Source organism: Melopsittacus undulatus, chromosome 1, assembly GCF_012275295.1.
Source record: "Melopsittacus undulatus isolate bMelUnd1 chromosome 1, bMelUnd1.mat.Z, whole genome shotgun sequence".
Taxonomy (NCBI): Eukaryota; Metazoa; Chordata; class Aves; order Psittaciformes; family Psittaculidae; genus Melopsittacus; species Melopsittacus undulatus.
This window is the reverse complement of record NC_047527.1, coordinates 96,608,495-96,627,489: the sequence shown is the minus strand read 5'-3', so window position 1 is coordinate 96,627,489 and position 18,995 is coordinate 96,608,495.

Sequence of the window (18,995 nt, the reverse complement as noted above, 5' to 3'; positions counted from 1 at the left end):
CAGCATAAAAGATGGTCAGACTGGTATCTTGGATGTACAAATATTCCCAGCAGTGCTTTGTGAGAGACAGAATGTATGTACACAAGAGAAAATTAACATTTCTACTAAGTCAGCAAAAAGGCCAGCTGTATAGAAACACCGTGATCTCAATAGGTCACAATACAGTGCAACAATAAACAGTTCATTAAAAAATACCAAAGCATAAACCAAAACCACAAGCAACCGTTCCTTTATTTTCTGATCTCCCTCGGACAATTCCTGAAAATGTTTGTTGTCTCACTAATTTTACTTCATCCTCTTGATAAATAATTATTCCTTCTAAGCACCATGCCCATGCAGATGAGGGTACTGGGCAAAGGCTAATTTTAAGGACAATGCTAAGAAAAATGATCAGGTAAATGTTCCTCATTACTGTTCTGCCTTGCAGACTCCATCTGAAGAGTATGAGAACTATTCATATCAAGTAACTGGATCTTCTCTGATGAGTCTTTATCTAAACAAGTATTGATAAAGGTTACAACTGAAAATAACAGATATTCATTTCTTGATTTAACTTTGTATTCTTTAATTTGCCAATCATGCTGTGCAGTACTACACCTGACAAGCACCTTTACTTATGAATGAGAAATAAACAGTTGCCACACAAAGATGTTATGACATCCATGTGATACATGCCTTCACACTGCTGAACATACCTTAATTCAGCTGTTCAATGGGAAGCTGTAGTTTAAACTCCACTAACTCCTTCTGGAATGATAAATTCCACATTTCAGTGCCATTTTTTGAGAAACCATTCTTCTTTAATCTAGTTTGCAGGCAATATTTCTGAAGTGCAAGTATGTAGGCCAAGAAAAGAATCCTGAGAATCAGCTAAAACCAAAAACCAGCCTTTAAACTCAATATCTACTCCACCTCAGAATTTTTCACCAAAATTCTTTTTAAGTGTTTATTTGCTTCTTGGTTTGTGGGAAATGCGGGTGCTATCAGTTGAACAGTGAACAGATGATTCCATGATGTATTTACTTGAAATACTGCCAGAAATCCACACCTTGCACTAACAGATCTGACTCAGGGATTTACCCTGAGGTGCACATTACTTGGGGGAAAAACATCAAACAATAAAAAGAAATTAATGAAAAAAACCTCACCAAACCAAATTTTATTCTTTGTCCAGTGTTGAAAAGGAAGACATTGGGAATTCCTATAGAAGCAATTAAAGGAAAAAATCACTGAGATACAAAGAAAGTTACACTGGTTTGTTCAGTTTGTTCTTTGGTTGGTTTTTCCAGTGTAAACTGGACTGAATCTCAGCAGATACTACCTGAAGTGCTACAGGTAGCCAATTAGCATAGGTGTTTACAAAACAGTTGCATAATTAAACAAATTATCAGTAATTTTTAATTCAATGAATATCCCTGCCGCCTAGACCTTGGCAGAAAGCCCTGCCAAAACAGACTACAAAAACCAGGGCAACACAGAAAGTACATTTCATGCTTACAATCTTGAAGCTATTACATGATCTTAGTCATGTAATAATGGTGCAAATATCTAGACATCTAAATAGTGAAGTTAATTATACTCCTTAACCCAATCAAAGAGGCTTGAACTGAGAATGCTCAAAGCAGTATTTTACTGCCTGTAACCTGCTGACAAATTCTCTGGGCTTTACTAGTGCCAAAGTGTGCAAGTGACATCTGCACTATTTGTTCCTTAGAATAGTATTTCACTATCTTACTGCGCTGGCAGTTCAACATCAAGGAATGAAACCTAAAGGAAAGACCCTGCAAAAGAACCTTATTCTTAGGTACCTCCAGCTCTTTGTCACTGAAGTAACTACTTGCTCCACCCCATTCCACTGAGCCAGCAGTTTTTGTCCAGGTCTGTGGCAAAAGTGACTGATGACAGGTAAAGTGTTGCAGAACCAGCTAGAAATTTCAAAACAACAAGATCACTCCATGCAAACAGCTGGACAGTCAAAGGAGGACAGTGACCCACTAACAACTCATGATATTTTAGGGACATCAACACAGCAAACTCAGCTGTTTATTTGGTGGTAGTCTGTCTGCAGACAATAACCTTTAATGTGGGGGACCGAGGTGCATATGTATTCCTTTATGCCCAGAGCAGTTATTTCCCAAGCTAAAGATGCTGGAATGGATCACACAAAAGTCCCTATCACAAACATGCAAACAAAACGATCTACCTCTAGTCCTATCAATTTTTCACCACCATGAAAAGAATGTTTCCCTTCTAATTCATATTAAGGAAATAAAGAGCCACATGATCACTCTGTTTTATGCAAGATTTTAATGATGCTCACATGAGACTGAAATGGCTCTTCAGGTACTTAAAGTCAAGCAGAGAAACCCAGTTTTTATTCTCATAATACAAAAAATTGATGACCTTGATTCCATCACTATAAATATGTGGAGCAGAAAAAGTAGCAGGAAAAAAGGCAGATTGAACTACAGGGTACTCCCAAAGTTGCCTGATGCCTCCATAAGAATTCTGGATTTGCAAGTTTTAAGTACTTTAACAAACATTCTTACAAAGTAGTTTATGTTTACTCTGATTAAACTCTTAATTTATTCTCAAGAGTGTGATCTAAAGATCAGCAAAGTTTATGATTCTTGTTCATTAGCAGAACAGGAAGTAGCTGCCATACTTAAGGTTTTTAGGGAAGTGGACTACTTGTTCCTTAGCCAGCCAGGCCTTCTTAGTATTCAAATTGTTAATTAATGAAATGCATTAATTTAAAAGTGCATTTATTACCTGCTAAAAGCTCTTATCTTCTAGGTATATCAATGATCAAAGTATACTTTTCATTTTAGTGTGGAACAAAATGCATTCATTTTAGGTGTGTGTGTATGAACACACCCATGATATATCACAATACCCTCCAGCCAAACATGGAGAAGAACAAGACAGTTCTTATCTCTTGCAGCAGCCTAGGTTGCAGAGACAAGTTTGGCCACTCCTTTACATAGGCATTTGTAATATGCAGGGGCAACAATGCCCCCCTCCCTACAGGCCACATGAAATTTCTAGGTGAACAAAACAATTGTAAACCGGAATGAATGCTATGAAAGGAAGGTATAACTACCTTTCCTCTGGAAATACCTATACAAGCACCCCCTGGAGCTTGAAAGTTAAAAGAATATATTCTGAATCAGAGCATTTACTGAATACTATGCTTGTGGTTTCCAGAACTAATAATTTTTCCCACATAAGGATTTTAATCTTGAATCAAAGCTCTGGACAGAAGTGAATTCACCTCCTGCTTCAAACACAATTCTAAGAAGAACATGCAGAACCTGTTACAATTCCACAGGTTAAAAAGATAGGCATATTTTAATACCAACAAGAAAGTACAGAGCTCAGCATCTGGTATGCCAGTATTTTGACAGTGGAAAGCTCTTTGTAGTTATTTATTTCTCATTTTGAAATAATTGTTCAATTCTGTATGTCCTGGACAAGGCAGGGAAAAAAAAATGAAAAAGCACACAATTTCACTTTCAGAAAGAAATAAAAATAAAAAATAAAAATTGTGAAAGATTCCTTCATTTTAATGATGTAAATTTCAGACTCTTGCCCGTATCTAGGAGCACAATAAAGAACTAACAAATAAGATGGGTCTTCTCAGCATATGAGTAGGAGCAGTATCAAAGATTAGAACAATTTTGATTTGTTAGAATACCCTTGTCCTGTACACACAAACATATGAAACAGCCACTACAGATTCTAAGCACAATGTTTTGGAAAATTCCTTTGCAATTCAATTGCCTGACATGGTAAAACAACACCATCTCTTTAATATTCTACAGTATAAAATTATTTATTTAGGCTGAAAGGGTCATGGAAAGGCTGTTGAAATCTTTCTGGAAAACCACAGATTATACCTTCTTTTTGTTTTCTTCCTCTTCTTTCTTTATTTTTTTCCCTACAAAGAGTGACGTGAATCTTAATCTAAATTATGAACACACTTTTCTGAGTTTTACTCTTTTGTCTGGATGCAAGAATGCTTTTTTTTGGTATAGATTTTATATCTTGCCCTTTTGCCACTGCTCTACAATTACTCATCTTCTGAAGCATTGCTGCCCACAACTCGAGTGTTCTACATCAAGGCAGCCACCTATGTCAGACCATTTCAGTACCACAGCAACAGAGGGAAAAAAGCCATCAGACTAGTGTGACTTAAAATAATGAATGATATGTCTAGCTTCAAATTCTCTGAAGATGAATTTACATTTTTCTAACGTTTATGCTAATACCCAGATGATTTTCCATGTTCCTCTAACCCTTTATAGAGGGTATTTAAGTAAAGACACAGGTATAGTTTGGTAGTTTCAAGCCTTATTTTTAACACAGAAAATACACTCCCCTGCTCTCTCACCCTTAGACAAGAAGCTGAAGCAATCTAGGCACTAGAACAAGGAAAGGTTGCTAATTCACTAAGACAAAAATGCTGAATGTTAACAACCCAGGACATCATGTCCAGCCTGTAGGAGACTTTTGTTCTGATTTTTTGATTGCTTCCATGGCAGGAAGTTACTTCAGTTGTTGATTTAGAGTTTTCTGAGAATCACGATAGCAACGGAAAAAAAAAAACCCAACCCAAAAACTCAAAGCAATTAAGGTTTCTAGTCTTATTAAAAATATTCATTGCTTTATTGCTTTGTGCAATGATATGAAGTTATTATGAGATCATGCACATGTTTCCTACTAGGTTAGTTTCAAAACGCTGCATCAGTTTAAGGAAAGAAAAAAGAAAATACAGTTTGCTTTTTTCCCTCTGCTCTGTGAGTTTTTCCTGTAGCAATAGTTTAAAGGGAAAAGAGAAAAAGCTAAGCTGACTTTTTATACAAGTGTGTAGGAGTCAACATATATGAACCTCATGTTGTTATTTTATATCTTCCTCTTCATCCTCTCTCTCCACCTTCCCTGCCACCCACTTTAAAAAAATAAGCATGATCTAAACTGACACTTTTCTTTGTGTTCATAGATCAGGAATTCAATACATTCAATTAATATGATGCTGTTTGAAATCTGAACTTGATGTCAAATCCTAGAATCTAGTAGTTAGCCAGTGAAATTCTCTGTTTTGGGGACAATCTAATCAATGCTTCTTCAGTTTCCCCATATACCTTGTCTAAAATACATTTTGTTGCATATTTTCCAATAGCATATTTTTTCCTAATTTGGAGTATACAAAACCATAGGATTTCAGAGCTCTTTAAGAAGGTTTAAAAGTAAACAAGGAAAAGATTAAAATAATAATAAAAAAAGCACTAAATAGAGTAATTGCTGAGAATATAACTGAAGAGATCTGGCAGAAGAGCAGCAAAATTACATGGGAAAGAAGGGCAATATATTACATCCTACAGCTGCAGTTTTCAAGATATACATCTGTAGGTTGAAGAATTTTATTTCTCAGCTCGCTCCTGTCAGATACTTGAACACACAGATGAGGTCACTCCTGAGCTTTCTCTCCTCCAGGCTGAAGAGTTCCAGCTCTCTCAGCCTCTCCTCTATGAAAGATGTTCCAATCCCCTCTTCATACTTGACATCCTGTGCTAGAATTGCTCCAGCAAGTGCATATCTCACATTTACTGGAGAGCCTGAAACTGGACACAGCATTACTGTTTCTTGTAATCACAAAAAATACTGAAATGTAACATAACAACATAACAAAACAATATATATAGTACCCTTTGAACATAAAAATTGATTTTTCTTTTCTGTTTAGCTACCATAAATACACTTTAGCAATAAATGTGATATACAAGGCTGTATTGTATACAAGGGCATCTCTCCTGTAGTACTTGCTATTCTACCTCATATTGCCTAGTCCAAAGATGTAACTATGGCAGCTTCTTCTTTTGAAACAGCAGTAACAAACTTATGCTGAGCATTAAATTCCAAAGAAGATAAGGTTATGTACACAAAGGAATCATGTCAACACAGATATCCAAGCTTGGCAAAAGCCTTAATGGAGTGAGTACAAATGCACCAAGGTCAGAAATCCACCAGAGTTTAACATGGCCTTCTAAAACTTTATTCTACAAATAGCTGGGACATGCTATTTCTACCTCTCCCTCCTCACAATGTGAGAACACTTTCAAGTTTCCTAAAAGCAAAGAAGTTAAATGACAAAGAATTTTATTTTTTTTTCATGAAAAGAGCAACAATTCCTTGCACACAGTAAATTGTGCCTGCCATCTCAGTGGAGGCACAGGACAGAGATCCACGAGGCAGCAAAGACACAAGGGTTATTGATGTGCTAGAAACCACAGAAGCGCCTGAGAACAGTCACACAGGAATGAGGGCTTCTCCCTCAGAAAGGGTGTCAGGATCAATAGCACAACTGAAGTCCATCTACACCAATGCCTGCAGCATGGGCAACAAACCCATGGGCAGCTGGAAGCAACATTATGGCAGAGTTGCTATCATGGAAAGATTGTGGGTTGACTCACACAACTGCAGTGTTGCAATGGATGCATAGAAACTCTTCAGAAGGGATAGGCAAGGAAGGAGACAATGGGGTAGCTCTATATGTTAGGAACTTGAACACATGCAAGTCTATGGGGCTGGATGGGATCCACCCAGGGGTACTGAGGGAGCTGGCAGAAGTGCTTGCCAAGGCACTTTCCATCATTTATCAGCAATCCTAGTTGATTTGAGGTTAGCAAATGTGAGGCTCATCTACAAGGATGGCTGGAATTAGCATCTGGGGTACTATAGGGCCATCAGTCTGACCTTGCTGCCAGTAAAGCTCATGTAGCAGATCATCTTGAGTGCCATCACATGGCATGTGCAGGACAATGGAATGATGATGCTCAGTCAGTATGGGTTTATGAAATGCAGGTCATGTTTGACTAACTTAATTTCTATGACCAGATAACCCACTTAGTGGATAAAGGAAAGCCTGTGGATGTTGTTTATCCAGACTTTAGTAAAGCCATTGACACCTTTTTCCCACAGCATTCTTCTGGAGAAACTAGCTGCTCATAACTTGAATTGGCCTATTTTCTGCTGGGTAAAAAAATGGTAGGAGGGTCAGACCCAAAGGGTTGTGGTGAATGGAGTTAAATCCAGTCAGTAGCCAGTCACAAGTGGTGTTCCCCAGGGCTCAGGACTGGGACAGTTCTGTTTAATATCTTTATCAGTAATCTGGATGATGGGATTGAGTGCACACAGTAAATTTGCAGAAGACACCAAGGTTGGTGGCAGTCTTGTTCTGCTTGAGGGTAGGAAGGCTCTACAGAGGGATGTGGACAGACTGGACTGATGGGCCGTGGCTGATGGTATAAGGTTCAATAAGCAAAGTGCTACAGGCTTCGGGAAGAGTGGTTGGAAAGTTGCTTGGCAGAAAAGGACCTGGGGGTGTTGGTCAACAGGTAAAAATCAGCCAGCAGTGTGCCCAGGTGGCCAAGAAAGCCAACATCATCCCTGCTTGTATCAGAAATAGTGTGGCCAGCAGGACTAGGGATGTGATTATCCCCCTGTAACAAGGTGGCTATAAGGACAAGAAGTTCTCTCATCAGAAATTTACCAAACTGGTTCATCTTGTCTCTTTGGCAGTGAAACTGCCATTCTATACAAGAACTCATTTTTGCTCATACTCCAGTTGTTCTTTATGTATTCCCAATGAACATATAAGAAATGGTGAGGTCAAAAAATCCTATAAACTTTCTCTCACCAGGCAAAGGATTTACATAGATGTTCGCATTCCTCTCCTTCCTAAGTGTATGTAACTTATTGTGAAACGGTGAAGTCTGCATTTCTAGGTGGAAAATACTTTTACATAGAAACCACTATAGTGTTATTTTGTGAGTGAAGAGTGGTCCCCATTTAGTAATAACTAAACTATTTTCATAGGCAATGCAACTTTAAGACATGTAGATAAGCAAAGTTCTTTGAAAGACACAACAACCTTTCTTGGTTTCTAATAATGATTTAGGGGCTCTGGTCTGCAGATGGAGAACTGACCATTTGTCTGTTTGCATTACTGCAACCACCATGATCTGCAATGCAGTGGTTATACTCTCAAGAGACACTAACTGATAAAATTTGTAGGGTCAGGAAATGTTAGACATGCCAAAAAGAGAAAAAAATTTTTATACTTACCAGAACACTGACAGAGTTTCTGAATTGGAGCTGCAGTGCATGAATTGAAATCTAGCTAAGAACCTACACTTGCTTTTTTGACTTTCAAATGTTCAGAATACCAGCCATGCCAGCTAAGGACTGTGACATGAAGCTGCTTAACAGTTTGCAAAAGCCCAAAGATGGGCCTCTAGAAATACCCCAAGTAGACAGACAAGACTGAATGATCTATAATTAAATACAATCAGGTGCAAAAAGGTCAGACACTAGCAAACTTTTGTTGTTTCGCAGTATTCCCATCCTTGACTCCACTCTATAAATGGGTAGAGCAGTCAACGTAATTAGTGCTACAATCCGACTTTGGAAGAACCAACCCACTCTTTGAGAAGAAAAAAAAATGCTTTCCTCCAAGCATTGCATTAGTCACAATCCTACCTTACTTGTAATTCTACTGTATTACTAGCCATAACATTGTTCTGATTGCTTACTGTCAGAATTATCCTAGCAGCTGTTTTGTAGAAAACAACAATCCATCATACCATTCAGAAAAAGAGATGTTGCAGGTTATCTAGCAGAACTGTATATTACAAATGAGAAATCTCTGTGTTACCATAATAGTTTGGGTTTGGTTGGTTTTTTGGTTGTTTTCTTTTTTTTTTTTTTACATTTGCTGAAGATTTTACAACTCCTGCACTTTTTCTTTTTTTCTTTTTTAGTGCAATAGAGATTGACTGAATACATAACAGTGCAAAGCTGTTTCAAGTTACTGCAGATTATATTAAATATCTAAGGGATGATTCCCAGAGAATACTCCAAGAAAACACAACTGAAGCTTATCAAGATACTGGTGTGTACCTCTTGGGTATAGGTGTTTCTTTATTAGAAAAATTTAAAAAAGTTCTTCTGTTTTTTGCAATTAAAAAATAAAATGTGTTCATCTGATCAATCTGTAAACCATTTGTCCTGAGTTCAGCAGTAGCAGTCATTTTTCTCCTTAGTAGCTGGTGCAGTGCTGTGGTTTTGACTTTCAGCCTTGCAACAGAGCTGATAACACTGATGGTTTTAGTTGCTAGTCAGAATGTCTGCTCTGACCAAGGACTTTCTGAGTCTCATGCTCTGCCAGGGAGGAGGGGAAGCCAGGAGGAAGCAGAGACAGGACACCTGGCCCAAACTAGTCGAAGAGGTATTCCTCTTTGAGGTTTGTGTTACACCTTAGTTACTCGACTGCTCTTATCTCAACCCATGTGAGTTACATTCTTTTGATTCTCCTCCCAATCCCTCTGGGAGTGGGGAGAGGAAGGGGGGGAGTGAGAGAGGTCTGTGTGGCTGACTTGCCGAGTGGGCTTAAACCACACCATGCCAAGAAAGTATGGTTATATTTTTTCCATCAATTCAAAAAGCATCAATGGAAATCATAGCCATATCTAGTTTCTTAAAAAAAACCCACAAATCAACCAACCAAACTAACAATCCCCCCCCCAAAAAAAAAGAGAAGCAAAAGAATAACTTTAAATGGGGAATTATTGCAACATATTTACATTATTCTTTGTCTGAAGTATATAGATGTGTTACAAATACTGACATAAGATTCATCCCTACACAGAACTCTGCAGGGCTTCAGGTAACAAGAAGTACATGATGATATGCCAACTTAGACTGATGGAAAATTATGTCTAAGCATTATGATTTGGCACAAATACCAACAAACATTTCTGTGTTCACCACAGCCACAATGTTATAACTTTAGTGATTAACTTTTAAATCAAGTTACAAGACTATACCACATTACAACAGGAATATTCCTGAAAAGCATCATAGGTCACTGTTAGCCAGTTTGTTTAGCAGTAAACTTCAACAATGTTGTAGGCCCTGTACACCAGAATGGGCTATGGGGGTATTTGTTCTGAAGCCTTTCCCAGCATTTCTGGAAGCAAAGCAGTGTGTAAGAACAGTATGCTAGAGATAATCTCCTATGTTATCTCAGTTGCTAAGTTATTGCTTGAGTCAGTTAACAATTCAAAGGCCACTATAGATATTTATGTTTTATTAAAATTGGACAAGCCCTAAAGCAAAGGAAACACCCTAAAAAAAAACCAAACCAAAAGCCTAAAGGTGCAAATAATTTAAAACTGAAGCTACATATTACTGGTTAAGAAAGACGGTAGACACAAATTATCCCATTAATTCATTAATTGTCGTGACTCAGAGGATTTTAACTTTGTTTTAAATGAAGCAATGAAATGTTAATCCTCCAAAAATTATGCTGTAATTTCATTCATCAGGAACAATATTAGGAGTTTTCATGTGTTTTATATCATAAGTAGTTTAACCTGTATTGCATGAGTTCAATGAGACAGGTTTCAGATTGCAGTTCAATGACCAGAAGATAAGAATCATAGAGTATGAGGTTGGAAAAGGATTATCTGGTCCAACTTCTCTAGGCAAAGCATGACCTAGAACAAGATGTCCCAGAACCCTGTCCATCTGAATGTTAACAGTGTCCAGTGCTGGGGAATTCACCACTTCCGTGAGAAATTATTCCAGTAAATTATTATTCTCATTGTGAAACATTTTGTTTTTGGTTTTGTGTCCAGTCAGAATCTCCCCAGGAGTAACTTGTGCCCATCACCTCTCATCTGTTCTATGTGAAATTTTTAGATCTGATAGCATTCACAGTAATGGAATAGAATATATTTTCAATTTTTTGTTATATTTGTTATATTTGAAAATAGAATATTTTCAAATTTGTTGTTATATAAACCAAATATACACATGAAAGTACAAGCAGTTTTAGCTTTGTTATATTACATACATTCAGATCTCAGCTTACCTAAACTTAGAAGTTTGAAATTCATATTTCTTCTGCAACCATACTAAAGATAAGATCTAAAGACATTTAAACAAATTATACTTGAAGATTTGCACACCTCCAGGACTATGATTATTTAGTCGCAGTATTAGTATTATCAGCAGTATTATATTTTCATATATCTTCCAGAAAATAAGACAGAACAAATATTTGTATAGTGCAACAAAAATGCACAGTTAGTGAATGAGGCACATCATAACACATGCTTGTTCAATATATTTCATACCTTGTTAAATAAACACCACTATCTTTCTTGACAGGATACGTACAAGACTAGGATAGTATGACTGTGAACTAATGGAATGCAAACCCAGCATGGGCTGAGCTAGTGCATGTGTTTTCACAAGGTACTGAGTTTTGCTCAGCAGAGTAAATAGGCAACCATGCTGGATTAGAAATATCAAGCCTATTTCAATTTCAAGGACTACAGGGATAAAAGTGTTTGGAATTCAGAACCCACCTGGAAAGAAACAATTCCACCAGATCACTTTTTTTCATGCTTCAAAGTCAGTTATGTAGTCCCTGATTTTCTAAACAGTTAATTCCAAAACATAACAATGACTTAACATTATTCTAAACCAAACAGAAATCAAAGTACTTGCCTCAGTAGCAACAGGTAAAGTAAGCATCAGGCACTCTCTTACTAAGTCCTTATAATACAGGGACAGAAGTTAGTAAAGATACTCTCTAGTAACTACAGGAAGGTGAAAAATATACTCAATGCAGGTAATAGTTCAGAATCTGGCTTTAGTTTAACAAATAGGACAAAAATATAATTTTGTCATAATTTGAGCAAGTTTCAAGGCAGACAGAAAAGGTACATTCAGACACAGTGTAGCAGACTTTAAATAAAGGTCATAGGATCTGATAAAAACAATGCTTTAATTGATTTTATTCCTTGAAACTGCAAGATTATTTAAAAACATTTAAAAGCAGAATGCCTTGTCTCTCATATAAAGAATGAGTTTATAAATTCTAGTAAAATATGTGGAATTTAAAATGTATAATGCCAGTACATGTAGCAACAACTAGCAATTCTTCTTACTATGGCCAAGCAACTAAAACACACACACACACACACACACACACAAAAGTCTGAAAACCACAACCCCTGTCCCTAAAAGCCAGAACTTTTTGTTTCCTTAATGTAATGATTTACACATCACCCTTTCAGAGATAACAATGTTGATTCTGAATGACATGTATATGTTTATTTCTGTTGAAGACTGGAACAGGATTACTCAAGTTTTTGATTCTATGATTCTATGACTCTTAGCATGTTTTGCACCACTGGATCAATTGTAGCAGCAAGGTGAGAAAGTAAAGTGATGAAGGAAAAGTAGACCAATGACTTGCGTAACAAGTTAAGAAGGCATCAAGTATTTTAACAATAAACTGTCACTCAAAGGAAAAAAACTGTGATTGAGTATGTATCTCTTGTAACAGTTTTTTTATCATATGACTTAAAATGTTTGTTTTATTGGTAAGATCTTCAGTATCATAAAGGAAGAGAAAAAATATCAGGTAGCATAGCTAATATTCATCCTGCGCAAAACGTGTGTTCGTTTTGTACCTTTCCCTCTCAATTGGCAAGAACGTATTCCAACATTATGAAGGGAAAAAACATTTTTCAGATTCTTTTCATAATTATTGACTGAAAAACACTATGCTCTGTGTTTCCTCAGAACTTATGTAGCCTGTAGCATGCCACAGAACTGTGTGAATTAAAAATCTAATAAACAGTATTAGGAACTAGTCAAACCCTGTTACAATCTCCTTTCTTTCACCTCTTTGAAGCCTCCTCCCTTGAATCAAATCCAAACATGACAAGGTCAGCATACCTTCCTCAGAACAGGAAATAAATCTTCAGTCTAAAAAGAACCTCAAGTTCCATTGTCTTCCCCAACTCAGTAGAATTACATCCTAAGGCAATAATTTATAATGAAAGGTTCTCTAATGCCTGTAAGTAAATGAATTGCCTCCCTCAGAATTGGATGCTACAAGGTGATTGTTTTAAGTCTTACCAGTCATTGTTAGCTGGGGGGGAGGAGGGAGGGAAGGCATATTACCATTAAATTTATATTGCAGAAGCCCAAGAAAAAGGTCACACACAGAAGTCATCCAAATCTTCATTCATAGTTTGCCCCCATTCTTCAGAAAGTTGTTATCTCCTCATCAGCTTATCTCATCTTCCTTCCCACTGTTTCTCAGCTGTTTTGTTACAGTCATCTGAGGATCCATTTTTCCACATGTTGTAGTGTGACCACCACTTTCCATGAAACTCCTGTATTAGTTTATTGCTTTGTTTTGTGCTGAAGAACACAAGGGCTACACTGATTATTGCCAGAGCCCCCAGAATTTCAGTGCCAGCCCCACACAGTTAGTTGCAGAAGTGTTCAGGACTAGTGCTATGAGGAACAAGTTGATTTCTTTGCACTGGTTGGGCTGTCATTCCTATCCCACCTCTAAAAATGAACCTGCTACCCATCTTCCTAAAAGAACCCCAATGGAATGAAAAAGACTTCAAATAAAGCCCACACCTGGACCATCTTTCAGAAAATATGATTTACCTATACCAGGTTTAAACTGGAAGACACCTCTTATCCTGGTTAAAATCTTGCGTGTTTTACAGTCAGATGAGACATCACATGTGCAATGCTGAAAATAGCCGCCACACCATGGTTTTGTTTTGTTACCATGACAGCAGTTACCAATACTTTGAAGAGTATGACTGCTCACTGACACAACAAAAGGACAATGGGAAGGTGTGTTTTCTCCAGCAGTACAGGAAGTCTCATTGTGTGCCCAAATGCAATTATTTCCTATTATGTTTAGGCAAAGTTATTCTTCACCAGAAACAGAACAGCAGCTAAGCTGGTGAAAAAAATCTTATTCAGAAAGGAACAATGCAGAGGTACAGCAGTTTTAGGACCTTGCCTAAAAAAAAAAAGGCAAGAATTTAAAGAAAAAAATAATTTTCAATATTTCATATATATATCCTTCTGTCAGGTAGAACATAAAAACAAGCTGTCAAATAGGTAACAAATGCCTGTTTTGGCTGCATTTCCTTTTATATTTTTATTAGTGTTAGAATCAAACTTTCTTACTACATGGTATGTAAAAACCAATATTTTTAAAATGCCATAAAAATCAGGCTTCACAACAGTTACTAGGATACTTCATTTTCCTAGCTCAGACCTATCTTCTCCATACAGAGAGCGAAATGGGAAGACTTCTGAATGAACAACCTGATGTGCCATCTCTTTCAAGTATTCCTGAGAAAGAAGTGCAGCACGCTACTGGGTTTACAGATCTCAGTCTTCCTTTCCTAGATCTCTCCTGCACTGTGAATGCAACTGTACTTGTACTAACATGTTTCACACCCAAGTCATTCACATCCATCGTAATTGTAGATTTGTCTGACATTTCCAATACAAAGCAGACTTTAATATATAATGTATTTAGCTTCTTTCACTAGAACTTATGAAGCATAGCCTACTTGACACATGGTATTGTAAGTATGGCTCTTCTCAACATAAAGACTAATCAAATAGTTGTGGGACATGACACTTTTAAAGCACAAGTCCTCAAATGATAATACACAGGATGCACATGATTGAAAATACAGGGCTTCAGGCACATCAGAGTTTCAGCAAGGCTGTTAATTACTCAGATATAAAGACATGGTATTCATCAGTATCCTGCTTTTCTTACAGTGTATGTTAAACTTTTCTTTCTTTTTTCAAAAAAGAAGGGACACAATTAATAGACTGTTTTCTTACACACATTGCAAAGAAACTTAGGCATAAGACCTGCAGCTGTGCTGACTAGTCAACCTCTGTTTCAACAATTATGGTGCTGTCATAGGAGTGCTCCATTGACACCCTAGTATTTCCTAGCAACTATCTATGTTTTGAACATTAAAAAGTGGATGAAATACCGCCGCCTATCAGTGTTTTCTTTCTCATTATGCTGTTAAACCTTTCTTCCTCTACCATGTACAAGAGTCTCACTTGAACACAGTGCAGAACTTCAGGCCATGCTCTGTAATGTACCGAATTACCAAAGAATGAGAAATCAGATTACAAGGTGGTTCATGTTATCCAAGTTGACACTTCTAAAAAATAAAATTAGTGTTAGTTCATAAATCCACTACAGATTCACTGATGTTTAATCCTGTAATGGACAGAGTGCCTCATAAGCAAATAGAGAGCTGGTCATTCTGCTTTTCATAGGGCTGCTTCCAGGGTTCTTTTTTTTCCCTGCAAAAATAAGTCTCCCGTCTTTTCAAATTTGTTGTGAGCCAAAGCATAAAGAATATCATATATTACTCCTGAAAAGCAGCACTGAATACATTCCAATCCCACAATGGCAGCACAGAACAACCTGTTTATAGTATTACACTAGGATACCTGGATCTCTGTCAGTAAAGACCTGGACCTATGTTGTGGTTTAACCCCAGCTGCCACTCGCTCACTCCCTCAGCAGGACAGGGAGAAGAACTGGGAAAAAAAAGGAAAATCCATGAGCTGAGGTAAGAACAGCTTAGAAACTAAAGTACAATATAATACTACTAATAATAATGAAAAGGGAAATAACAAGGAGAGAGATATAATACTAAAAGGGGAGGGTGGGAAGAACCCAATTTAAAAAAAAAAACAAAACAAAAAACAAACCCATAGCAGTGATGCACAACTCAGTTGTTCACTGATACCCAGCCAGACCCAAGCACCCATCAGTCCCTTCCAATAACTTCCCCCAGTTTCTATACTGGGCATGACATGCTGTGGTATGGAATACCTCTTTAGCTAGTTTGGGTCAGGTGTCCTGTCTCTGCTTCCTCCTGACTTCTTGTGCCCCGCCTCACTGCCAGTGCATGGGAGACTGAAAAGTCCTTGATCAGAGTTAAGTGCTACTTAGCAACAACTAAAACATCTGTGTGTTACCAGCATTGTTCTCAGACTAAAGCCAAAACACAGCACTGCACCAGCTACTAGGAAGAAAATTAACTCTATCCCAGCCAAAACCAGGACAATCGTGATGGGTAGTCATGGAGACGCATGCAGGTTTAGTTTGCGTATTTGTTTCCTCTATCAGATACGTGGAGGAAGAACATCAGTCTGCCCTGGTTTCTTGCAGATTCTTGATGAGCAAGATGACATCTCACCTGAAGTCAAGTAATGGCACAATAGCTGTTTAGAGTTCATTTCTTTCCTGCACTGCTAGCTAGGCTATAGTTAGTGAAAGTGTGCACAGTGAAAAACATTTTTTAAATTCATGTAGAGATGCTTTCCTCCTAGCATATTATTTTTCTAATACCGGAAAGACTCGTGATATATATAAAAAAAAAAGCCTCTTTACTGATTCAAAGACTGACATTTTTCTGTAAGAGGGTACTTTCTGTGATTAAGACATCTAGTCTTTTTGATCAGTCTAGGAAAAATACTTCAACTAAGATGCGTTGTCTCCTGGCCTCCAAACAGCTGTGGCTCTTCTCCCTCTCCTGCCTCATACCCCTTTTCTTCCAGCCACCACCTACTTAAAAGTATCATTCAAAACATTAGTAACTGTTATACACACACAGTTATGTACACACATATCCTCCTGCAAGATGGGACCAACTTAAACCCAACTAATCTATGTAAAACTAGTTCTACAACATTCAAGTGTGGGTTTAAACTCACTGGGAATAAATGCCATCCCTTTGGAAGTGCCCCAGCTCTCACTTGCAGCATAATTAGTGAGGCAGGTGAGGGTTTTTTTCCTCCTGTCCCCTATTTGGACACCTATCAGTTAGCATTTATAATAAAACATATCTCAAGAAGGATGTTAGAAGGTTAGGACAAAAAAAAAAAAAAAACAAAACCATAACCAAAACAGGAACCCCAGCATATTTCCATTCATGTGGCAGTTATGGTACATTGACACCAAATCCTTCAGCAGCCAGGTAAATAAAAAGCAGCAAGGCAACAAACTCAAAAAAGGAGTGGCATGGTAAAGACCAACAATTCACTCCAGAATGTAGAGTGGAGAAATCAGATTATTTCTGCTGGTCAGCTGTTCAGGTCTTGTCTGCATCTTGTCTGCATAGAAAAACATGCCTTAAAAAAAAGTGTGTACTTTTAATGTGTTTTTTTCTTTATTCTTAACATTTTCATGTACATTCTGTACCTATACTCATGCACCTCAAAACAGACAGTGGAGGGAAGTTGACACATGCTGAATCACTGTTTACAAAGATGTCTGCAGATGTGTGCAATGCATTCTCAACATTGCTTTTGCTGCCACTGAAGATGGCTGTGCTAAAGCATTATATTGCAGATAGCTGTCAGGCAAAAAGAAATCACAGTTATGTAGACAAATATCAATTTTCACTGACATACTCCTATCTTGTGGAAGAACAGAACAAAGCTGATTTTTTTTTACCATTGCTCACATCCTTGCTTCAATACTATTTTAGACATAGCAGTTATTAGAAGACAAAATAAATTGCAAATTAATCTTCAGTGTTGCCTTAAAATCATTTGGTGGATTTAGAACAAATGCACTCAATTTTCTCAATATGCTATAGAAACTCTGGCTTGGTTTTAAAAAACATCCTGAGAAACACATCTATCTCTCTTTCAACAGCAGCATCAGAAACATGAATTCAAGCTGATGGTAACTCACATAAAGTAGGTTGATGTATGGTGCCATCTAGCTAATTATATGCTTGTCATGTATTACAGGCTTAAATGTGTTGCCATAAAAATATGGTTCTCTTCCAAATTATCTAAACATGAAATGTCTGCCAGATAAACTTCAAACTCCATCCATTTCTAGTCTATGTGGGATTACAGTTAAACAGAGGTAGGTATATGTTAAATAAAATCACAGACTATGTAATGATTTCTCAAAATCTTAATGACTGTAAAGAATCATAAGCTTACAGGTCAATAATGATTATTTCTAGGCTTTTCAATGTATTTTAATATGAATTTACAACCTGCATACACAGGAGCAAATGAGACATGGCTTAGGATTTTTTTCCCAGTTTCAAGTAAGTAGCAACAGGACTGGTAGAATTGCTTCTTAAAGCTTTTCCAGGGTCAGACTTACAGGCCAGTATCTCCCCGGATCCTCATTCTAGCTCTTCTCGTAGATGAGTGTTGTATTTGCTTACCTTCAGGCAACTGGGATATTCCCAGTTAGCCATGGCTGCTTCTAAGTGATGGAAAGTGGTTTAGAGGACTTCTGTCAGCTCCCTTGCTACCTGAGTGGATCCCATAGACTTGTATGTGTCTAAGTTCCTAACATATAGAGCTACCCCACTGTCTCTCCTTCCTTGCTTATCCCTTCTGAAGAGTTTCTACCCATCCATTGCAGCATTCCAGTTGGGTGAATTAACCCATCTTTCCGTGGTGTCAGTTTTCCTGCTGCACGATGACTTCCGGCTGTTCACGGGTTTGTGGCCCACGCTGTGGACATTGTTGTAGACGCACTTGAGTTGGGCTATTGATCCTGACACCCTTTCTGGGGAAGCCCCAATTCCTGTGTGACTGTTGTCAGGCACTTCTGTGGTTTCTAGCACATCAATAACCCTTGTTTCTTTGCTGCCTGTGGATCTCTGTCCTGTATCAGCACTGAAATGGCAGGCACAATTTAGCGTGTGCAAAGAATTGTTGCTTTTTCTATGAAGGACAAAAAAAAAAAAAGATAATTTGCTGTTTAACTTCTTTACTGTTAAGAAATGTGAAAATATTCTCACAGTGTAAGGAGAGTGAGAAATATTATGGCCTAGGTATTTGTAGAATAAAGTTTTAGAAGGCCATGTGAAACTCGTGCATTTCTGACTTTGGTGAATTTGTATTCATTAAGATTCACTCTTCTTAACTCCCTCCTGTTAGATAGTTGCACATGTCGATAAGATCACTCCTGAGCCTCCTCCAGGCTGAGTTGTCCCAGCTCTCTCAGCCTCTCCTCCTATGAGAGATGCTTCCACTTCCCTCATCATCCTTGATGTCCTGTGCTAGAATTGCTC